General features: G+C 46.3%; 1 pseudogene; it reads left to right on the forward strand.

Moving 5' to 3' along the window:
• The first annotated feature begins 763 nt into the window (after window positions 1-763).
• On the forward strand, window positions 764-9,019 carry LOC129056637 (large ribosomal subunit protein eL14-like; annotated as a pseudogene).
• Window positions 9,020-9,346: the final 327 nt, after the last annotated feature.

Here is a 9,346-nt window from a genome sequence, read left to right on the forward strand (position 1 = left end):
AAAGATGGAGTGAGCTGATTGCTCAAAAGCTGCATTGACATCCTACAGAACAGCAGTCCCCCACCTTTTTGGCACCAGTGACCAGTTTTGTGAAAGACTGTTTTTCCACAGACTGGGGTGGGGTAGGGGAAGGTTTCAGGATGATTCAAGTGCATTACATTTATTGGGCACTTTATTTCTATTATTATTACATTGTAATATATAATGAAATAATTATACAACTCTCCATAATGTAGAATCAGTGGGAGCCCTGAGCTTGTTTTCCTACAACTAGCTGTCCCATCTAGGGTGATGGGAGACAGGGATAGATCATCAGGAGTTAGATTCTCATAAGGAGTGCGCAACCTAGATCCCTCACATGCACGGTTCACAATAGGGTTTGCACTACTATGAGTATCTAATGCCACTGACCTGACAGGAGGCAGAGATGGCGGTAATGATAACTCACCTGCCTTCACCTTCTTCTATGCAGCCCACGGGTCTGTGGCCCAGGAGTTGGGGATCCCTGCTACAGAGGAAGCATTGCAAACACAGGGCAGTCAACAAACAGTTATGGCTAAGTGTGAGAAACAGACGGTCTCTTCAGTAGTTTACAGGGTGAAAAGCTAGCACAACTAAGGAACAAACTCAGGATCTGAGAGTCAGGGTCAAAGTTCCCCAAAATGGCTGAATGCTCAGTCACGACAGGTCTGTTGTGCCCCGGAAGGGAACATCTGGGGCCCTGAAACATAGGATGGGAAAATCTGGGTGGATGCCCTGAAAGATGGTGTATCTGCAGACTCCCCAGTACCCCCTGAATCTGCATAGGTGGCCCACCCCTCCCTGTGCAAAAATACACCGCAGAGGCCTCTTCCCTCCAGGCAACTGGTGTCCCCCTGAGAAGCTGTGCCCACTTCCTCTCCTGGCTGCCAGGTCGATAATTCGGGGTAATCCCGGCATAACTTTACTGGGGACATTTGGGCCTGATAAGGGCACTAGTGTCCCTACCTCAGCTCACACCTGTGGCCCTGGGGAACATCATGACCAACTGATGGAAGAAGAAACTCCTATGCTTGGTGTACGGGTGGGTCAGCTCAATGTACAGGTACAAGCTTTGTCATTGGAATGGGGACAATGGGCAGGTGAAGGGGGTGGCCACAGTGGCAGAGACAGAGGCTACATGTGGACCCAAAAGCATGGACTCCACTGACCAAATCTGACCTTGCCATTGCTGCCTTTGAATATCCAACCTGGCAGCAACAGAGAGCAACGTTCAGCCCCAACGCAGCTCCATTCCTGGAGGAGACCCACCCGCAATACGTTGACTAATTGGGCCCCTTCTGTCCTGGAGAGGCAGAGTGTCATTCTCAGATAAACAGACACTGATTTGAGTATGGATTTGCTTTCTCTGTCCTCAGAGCTGCAGCCATTACCACTATCCAGGGGTTTATAGAGTGCTTGATCCACAGGCCTGGAATCTCTTACAATATAGCATCTGACCAGGGGATCCAGGTGCTGTAGGCTGAATGTTTGTGTTCTCCTAAATTCCTGTGTTGAAACCCTAATTCCCAAGGTGATGGTGTTAGGGGGTAAGGTCTTTGGGAGGTGGTTAGATCATGAGGGCAGAGCTCTCATGAATGGGCACAAGGGGTGGCTCATGGCAACTACAGATAGGTGCACTGTTTGCATTTCCCTTCAAGAAAGAACTGAATGATCAGCTGCAAGGAGATTGGTCAGCTGACAGCCTCCTGTTGCAGCACCTTTGGGACCCACTGCAGTATTTGAGCTGAGGCCATGCTTTTCCCCACTCCTGCAGTCCCAGCCAATGACTGAGTACGGCAAGGGGCCACTCAGCACCCTCCCTTATGTATGGGAACTTGTTACCCAAATCCCCAACCGCAACCACGGAATTCCAACAGGAGCAATCATGCTCTTATATGTCCTGGTTCCCATTGTCAAAGTTGAACTTGTATAAGGATGAATGCCCAGGCTGGGCCACTCATAGTCCTTCCCCTGGCTTTTGTTGTTGTTGTTGTTGTTTTTTAAACTATAGTCGAGAAGAACATCTCTCTAGTGCAGGAAGTTGCAAGAAATAGCCTTGGGAGTTGTTGGTTTCTGGCCATATGAGGAATCCCATCTGCAGTGAATGAGAAAGAAACCAACACACACAGACGCACAGAGAGGAGACAGAAAGTGCCTGTAGTTGCTGGGCATGGTGGTTCATGCCTATAATCCTAGTACTTTGGAAGGCAAAGGCAGGCGGATCACCTGAGGTCGGGAGTTCGAGACCAGCCTGACCAACATGGAGAAACCCTGTCTCTACTAAAAATACAAAATTAGCTGGGCATGGTGGCGGGTGCCTGTAATCCCAGCTACTTGGGAGGCTGAGGCAGGAGAATCACTTGAACCTGGGAGGTGGAGGTTGCGGTTGTGGTGAGCCCAGATGGCACCATTGCACTCCAGCCTGGGCAACAAGAGCAAAACTCTGTCTCAAAAAAAAAAAAAAGTGCCTGCAGTTATCAGAGCTCTAAGGTCCAGCTGTACCCAGCTCTCCTGGGTTTGATTTTTCTAACCTTTTCTAATATTGGGTAAGATAGTCTGGTATGTTTCCAATAGACATTCTAATTGGAATCAGCTGTCTATCACGTGTGACCAAATAAGTTCTGACACACATTTAGAAGTATGCTACACCTATTTTATATTGATAGTTAATATAGAGTGAGTTGATGGTTTATTATGTTCTAGATAATGGGCTAAGCACTTTACATATATGAATTCATTTAGTCTTCCAAGCAACAATATGAGTCTCTTCTCTCTCTGTTATTTCTCCCAATTTACATATAAAGAGACTGAGGATAATTTGCTCTAGAATCAAGGCTACTACATAAGGTATTTTAGCACATGACCTTATAATGGGGGCTTCAGAGAGCAGAAACTTTGGAAAGTGCCATCTTCAGTGTTTTAGTTTCTCACCCAGTGAAGACATCTCTGTTTTGCAGCATGAGCAAGACAGGTTTGCAGCTGCAGGCGTGCTGCAACTCCTGCTGAGTGTTGAAGGACCATTTTCAGGAATAAGGAGAGCAGCATAATACAGAAGCAGAACTGATCATTCCCTACATATGCACATTTTGGAAGCTTAAACTGGGATTCAAGATTGGACAAGTATGAGTACTTACATGGTCAGAACATATACATTGGGACAATTCTAGATATCTAAGAAGTAAGGATATCAGGGGTACCTACCAATAGATAGCTCTCAATAGAGACTCCTGGAAGGCCAAATCCTTCCCTCCCAGAGGCCTGGAATCCAATGTCAGTGAGTCACTCCTTTATGTGAAGTATCCACATTAACTCTGCTCTCTTTTAAAATTAATCTCTGAGGCCAGTCAAGGTGGCTCATACCTGTAATCGCAACATTTTGGGAGGCCAAGGTGGGAGGATCACTTGAGGCCAGGAGTTCAAGACCAGCCTGAGAAACATGGTGAAACTCCATCTCTACAAAAACTACAAAAATTGGCCAGGCATGGTGGGTCACGCCTGTGGTCCCATCTACTGGGGAGGCTGAGGTGAGAGGACTGCTCGAGCCCCGGAGGTGGAGGTTGCAGTGAGCCAAGATTACACCACTTTACTCCAGCCTTGGTGACAGAGCTGGAGTAAAAAACAGACCCTGTCTCAAAAAAAAAAAAAGGAGTAGTAAAAGGTGGGGAAAGGCCTCTCCAACCCCACCACTAAGTGGAACTTCTGTTAGTACCAGAACTCAGCCTCTAGATCAAGACCATCCAAAAGAATATACAATGTGAGCCACGTATTTCATTAAAATGTTTCTGATAGCCATGTTTAAACACTTTTTTCTAAAAACAAGTGAAACTAATTTTAATAATATGTTTACTTAATGCAGTATATGAAAACTATTATTTCAACAGGTGGCCAATTAAAAAAATTATTAGTGAGCTATTTGATGTTCTTTTTTCATCTAAGTCTTTGAACACTAGTTATTTTACACTTATGGCAAATCTCAATTCAGACGCTAAATTCTCATCAGAAATACTTGATCTGGCCGGGTGCAGTGGCTCACGCCCGTAATCTCAGCACTTTGGAAGGCTGAGGCGGGTGGATCACTTGAGGTCAGGAGTTCGAGACCAGCCTGGCCAACAGGGTGAAACCCCATCTCTACTAAAAATACAAAAATTAGCCGGGCATGGTGGTGGGTGCCTATAATCCCAGCTACTTGAGAGGCTGAGGCAGGAGAATCACTTGAACTTGGGAGGCAGAGGTTGCAGTGAGCCAAGATCATGCCACTGCACTCCTGCCTGGGCGACAGAGTGAGAATGTCTCAAAAAAAAAAAAAGAAAAAAGAAAAGAAATACTTTATCTGTATTTAGACTTCATAAAATTGAAAACTGAAAAATTAGTTTTATACAGCAAGTTGTTCAAAATATACTTAAAATTTTCCAATAACTAAATCCAGTATCAGTTTTCAAATTTAAATTTAAACTAATTAAAATACACACAATTAAAAATTCCATTCCTTGGTCACAGCAGACACATTTCAAGTTCTCAGTGGCCCCAGTGGCTAGTGGCACCATGTCAGACAGCACAGAGAACATTCCATCAGCACAAAAAGTGCTCTGGGACTGTGCCACGCTAGATGGTTCCAGCCTTGGCCCTGCAAGGTCGGAAGTGAGTTATGTAAACAAATAGGTTCCTCAACTTCCCAGAGGCCTTCCCATGCCTCTGTCTGGACTCCCAGACTAAGGCTTCTGAACCCCTTCCTCCACCCACTCCCCAACAACCTCCCCAGCAAAGTAGTTAAGAGCAGGGCTCTGGAGTCACAGAGATCCCAGGTTCATCTCAGCTCATCATGTACCAGTTATTTGACTTCCAACAGGCTAATTAACTTTTCTGAGCCTTGGGTTTCTCATTAGTAAACAGACGATAATATTTTAAAGGAATGTTGTGAGCAGTGCATGAGGTAATGAGTACAAGGCATTAGCACAATGCCTGACACAGAAAATAATGAAAGGTAGTTATTATCAGACAAAAACCCCAAACTCTTTTGTATATGTTTTTGTAGTTCCCTCCCCAGCATCCTCCTGCCACCCGGGCCAGGTTATTCCTTGGTATCCTTTGGAGGGATCGGGAGTCAGTGGGGATGGGGAGGAACTGGGGAGGGCCTGGTGTGTGGGTGCCAGGGTGTCCCTGTGAGCCCTGTGGTTGTTAGTTTACAGGGCATTTGTGCTGCTGCTCTCTTCAGCTATTCCTTCCCTGCTTATCAGTTCAGATGGCTTTTGCTCTGGAACTCTCAGTCCCACCCGGTCCCCCTCTTTTTTCTGTGACCTAGAACAAATGATTAAGCATACAAAACTATCACCAACACCCTCTTTCTAAGGACATCAATGACCTCATTCCCTCCAAACCCACGGGTACTTTCTCCTCCACCTCTTGGCAGTGTGTGAACTGTTACTTCTCCCCCTCCTCATCCTGGCTGCCTCTGCCACCCTACAGACCCTTCCTCCTCCTGCCTTTTCGAAGGCCGATCTTTTTACTGCTCCCTAGGCCTGAGCCTTCCCCAAGCCACACTCTCACTTGGGCAATCTCATTTACTCCAAGGCCTCAGCTCAGAGCCCCTAAACTGTCAGCTTACAAACCTGCACCTGCAGCTCCCACATCAGGCTCAATTCACAGCTCCCCACTGGTCTCACCTCCTGCATGACCCACCTCTGAATTCATCCTTATTCCCTTCACACCACTCAGGTTCTCACTTGCTGTGCGTGGGGGAAGAGAATACACAAGTAGCTACAAGTGCCCGTGTGCCCTTCCTGTACCAAGAACTTCATTTAACCTTCACAACGACTCTGAGGGGAAGGAATAACAGTCTCCAGTCTCCAGTTTATACCTGGAAAAGACAAGACTCAGAAGAGGAAGAAACCCAAATCCAGGGCCAAGCGTGGTGGCTCACACCTGTAATCCCAGCACTTTGGGAGGCCAAGGTGAGTGGATCACTTGAGGTCAGGAGTTCGAGACCAGCCTGGCCAACATGGTGAAACCCTGTCTCTACTAAAAATAAAATCAATTAGCTGGGCATGGTGGTGCAGGCCTGTAATCCCAGCTACTCAGGAGGCTGAGGCAGGAGAATCGCTTGAACCCAGGAGGCGGAGGTTGCAGTGAGCCAAGATCATGCCACTGCACTCCAGCCTGGGCAACAGAGCAAGACTCCATCTCAAAAAATAAATACATAAATAAAAAAGAAACCCAAATCCAGGTCTATCTGAATTCAGACTCCGTGCTCTTCCCAATTCACATGTCTGCCTCCCATGATTCATTCAACAGATTGAAGCTCTCTGCCAGGATGGATTACATACTATCTGTCTTTGAAAGGTTTGCAGTTCAGTGACAGACAGAGAAGATATGGATAAATACAGTAGTGTGGAAGTGCTGCGATAGGGTCTTAGGTCAGGAAAAACTCTGCCAGAGAAGTGACATCTGTACTGAATCAAGAAGGACCAGTAGGAATTATACAGGAAGATACAGGGTAGGAGGAAGTGGTGAGCAGTGAGTGTAAATGCCTGAAAGCTGGGGAGAGAGAGTTGGGAGGCTGCAAGTGATTTTAGCATGGCAGGAGCCAGTGCAGAAGGAGCCTGAGAAAGAGATAAGCAGCGGCCAGCTAGAATCTAGGCTGAAGGTGCAAGAAACCATTCAATGCTCTTAAGCGGAGGAGGAGCAGGTGCAGATTTGCATATGAGAAATAATCACTTTGGCTACAGTGTGGAGAACAGACTGGAGGGGCTCCCTGGGGTTGGGGAGACACTGAACAAGTCACTGGCTTAGTCCAGAGGAGAGAGGATGATGATGGTGCAAAAGAAGGGAGAGGCCCTCTCAATGAAGAGGACTAGAGGGTTATGCGGGATGGTAATGGCACAGGACTTAGTGGTTGACTAGATGTGCAGGGCAGCTAAGGACTTGCAGGCTGGACAATTGTGTGGATGGTAGTGGGGTCACTGAGAAAGGGACACAGGAGAAAGGGCAGGTGTCAGGGGATGAGGATGCATTTCACTGGGGACCTGTTGAGTTGAGGTGCCAGTGGGACACCCAGATCAGGATGTCAGGTGGACAGTGGTATACGGGTTCGCAGTCAGGAGAAAACTGTTTGGGATAGACACGGAGGTCTGAGTGTCATCAGTGATAACTTGAGCAAGGGGAATATATAAATGATCCTAAGAGACAGAAAATGAGAGGAAATGCAGGCTACAGCGGGAACTCTGAGGAACGCCAGCATTTAGGAGGTGGGCAGCAGAAGAAAGACCTTAGAGGAGAACTGTGAAGAAGAAGCCAGGAGGTAGATTTAAAAAAACAAACACAAAAACAAAACAAAAAAACGCAAGTGTAACCAAAGCCATGGCAAGTGTAACCAGTTTCAACAATAGGGAGGTCATCAGTGCCCTTGTTGGGAGAGTCTAAGTGGAGTTTGGATGGCAAAAGCCAGTTTGTGGTGGGTTGAGAAGAGATTGGATGGTGAGTAAATGAGGACGGTAAGAATAGACAATTCATTAAAGATGTCTAGTTGCAATAAGCTCACTTCAAAGATTAAATAAGATGATGAATGAATGTTATGTGCCAATGCCTGGCACATAACAATAACTCAGTCAGTGTTAGCTACTACTATTATTATTTTATTAAAGAATATATTTATCCTGGCTAACACGGTGAAACCCTGTCTCTACTAAAAATACAAAAAATTAGCCGGGTGTGCTGGCAGGCGCCTGTAGTCCCAGCTATTCGGGAGGCTGAGTCAGGAGAATGGTGTGAACCCGGGAGGCGGAGCTTGCAGCGAGCCAAGATCGAGCCACTGCACTCCAGCCTGGGCAACAGAGCAAGACTCCATCTCAAAAACAAACAAACAAACAAAACAACAACAAAAAAGAATATGTTTCAAGGAAGAAGAGAAAAAATGGTAGCCATAAGGAGATGTGAATTTAGGGAGGCTTTTTAAAGGCTTCTCTCCTCATTATACCAAAAAAAGAAAGAACTTCCTTCTTGCCAAACGCTGCCAACATAACGTTCAGGCACTTCCTGGAGGTTTGCCAGGTGGCCTATGTCTCCTTTGGACCTTATGGCGGAAAGCTGGTCGCAGCTGTAGATGTTACTGATGAAAACAGGGCTCTGGTTGATGGACTTTGCACTCAGGTAAGGAGACAGGCCATGTCTTTCAAATGCATGCAGCTCACTGACTTCATCCTCAAGTTCCCACATAGCACCCACCAAAGGTATGTCCAACAAGCCTGGCAGCAGGTAGACCTCAATATAAAATGGGCAGCCACACTATGCCAAGAAGATTGAAGCCAAAGAGAGGAAAGCCAAGATGACAGATTTTGATTGTTTTAAAGCCATGAAGCCAAAGACAATGATGAAAAGAATAATTAAGAATGAAGTTAGAGGCTCATGCCTGTAATCCCAGCACTTTGGGAGTCCAAGGCGGACAGATCACCTGAGGTCAGGAGTTTGAGACCAGCCTGGCCAACATGGTGAAACTCTGTCTCTACTAAAAATACAAAAATTTGCGGGGTATGGTGGTGCGTGCCTGTAATCCCAGCTACTTGGGGGGCTGAGGCAGGAGAATCGCTTGAACCCAGGAGGCGTAGGTTGCAGTGAGCCAAGATTGTGCCATTGCACTCCAGCCTGGGCGACAAGAGCGAAACTCTGTCTCAAAAAAAAAAAAAAAAAAAAAAAAAAAAAAAAAAAAGAGCTTAGGAAGCTTCAAAAGGCAGCTCTCCTGAAAGCTTCTACCAGAAAAGCACCTGCTGCTAACGTCCCAGCAAAAAAGATGATCACTGCAGGCAAGAAGGCTCCAGCCCGTAAGATTCCTCCCCGGAAAGCCACAGGCCAGAAGGCAGCACTTCTTCCGAAAGCTCAGAAGGGTCAAAAAGTGCTGGCCCAGGGAGCACCTGCTCCAAAAGTGTCTGGCAAGGAAGCAGAAGAGGCTACTACCAAAGTAATAAAGGCTCTTTTTGACATGTTAAAAAACAGGGAAAAAACGCTTTAAAAATTTCATCAAAGAAATACATGCAAATGGTTCAAAAAAGCAACAGTCCTGAGCCACCCTGAAGAGGCAAGCACTTTGAACTGCTTCTGTGTTGTAGTAACCTCCAGATCACTAATTCACCTCCTGGCCTAACTATTACTTGATTTATCAACCTTAGACATTCTCTATTAACTTCCTGATATGCTAGATGAGAATTTAGTTCGCTTACACTCCTCTTGTTCCCCTCTCCTCCAAAGTGGTTGTATCACCATTCTCAGTCTCTCCACTGGCCCTCTTTGCAACCTACTTAAGCTCCCTTCTTCATTCTATTAATCATGGATAGTGTCT

This window comes from Pongo abelii, chromosome 12, assembly GCF_028885655.2.
Source record: "Pongo abelii isolate AG06213 chromosome 12, NHGRI_mPonAbe1-v2.0_pri, whole genome shotgun sequence".
NCBI lineage: Eukaryota > Metazoa > Chordata > Mammalia > Primates > Hominidae > Pongo > Pongo abelii.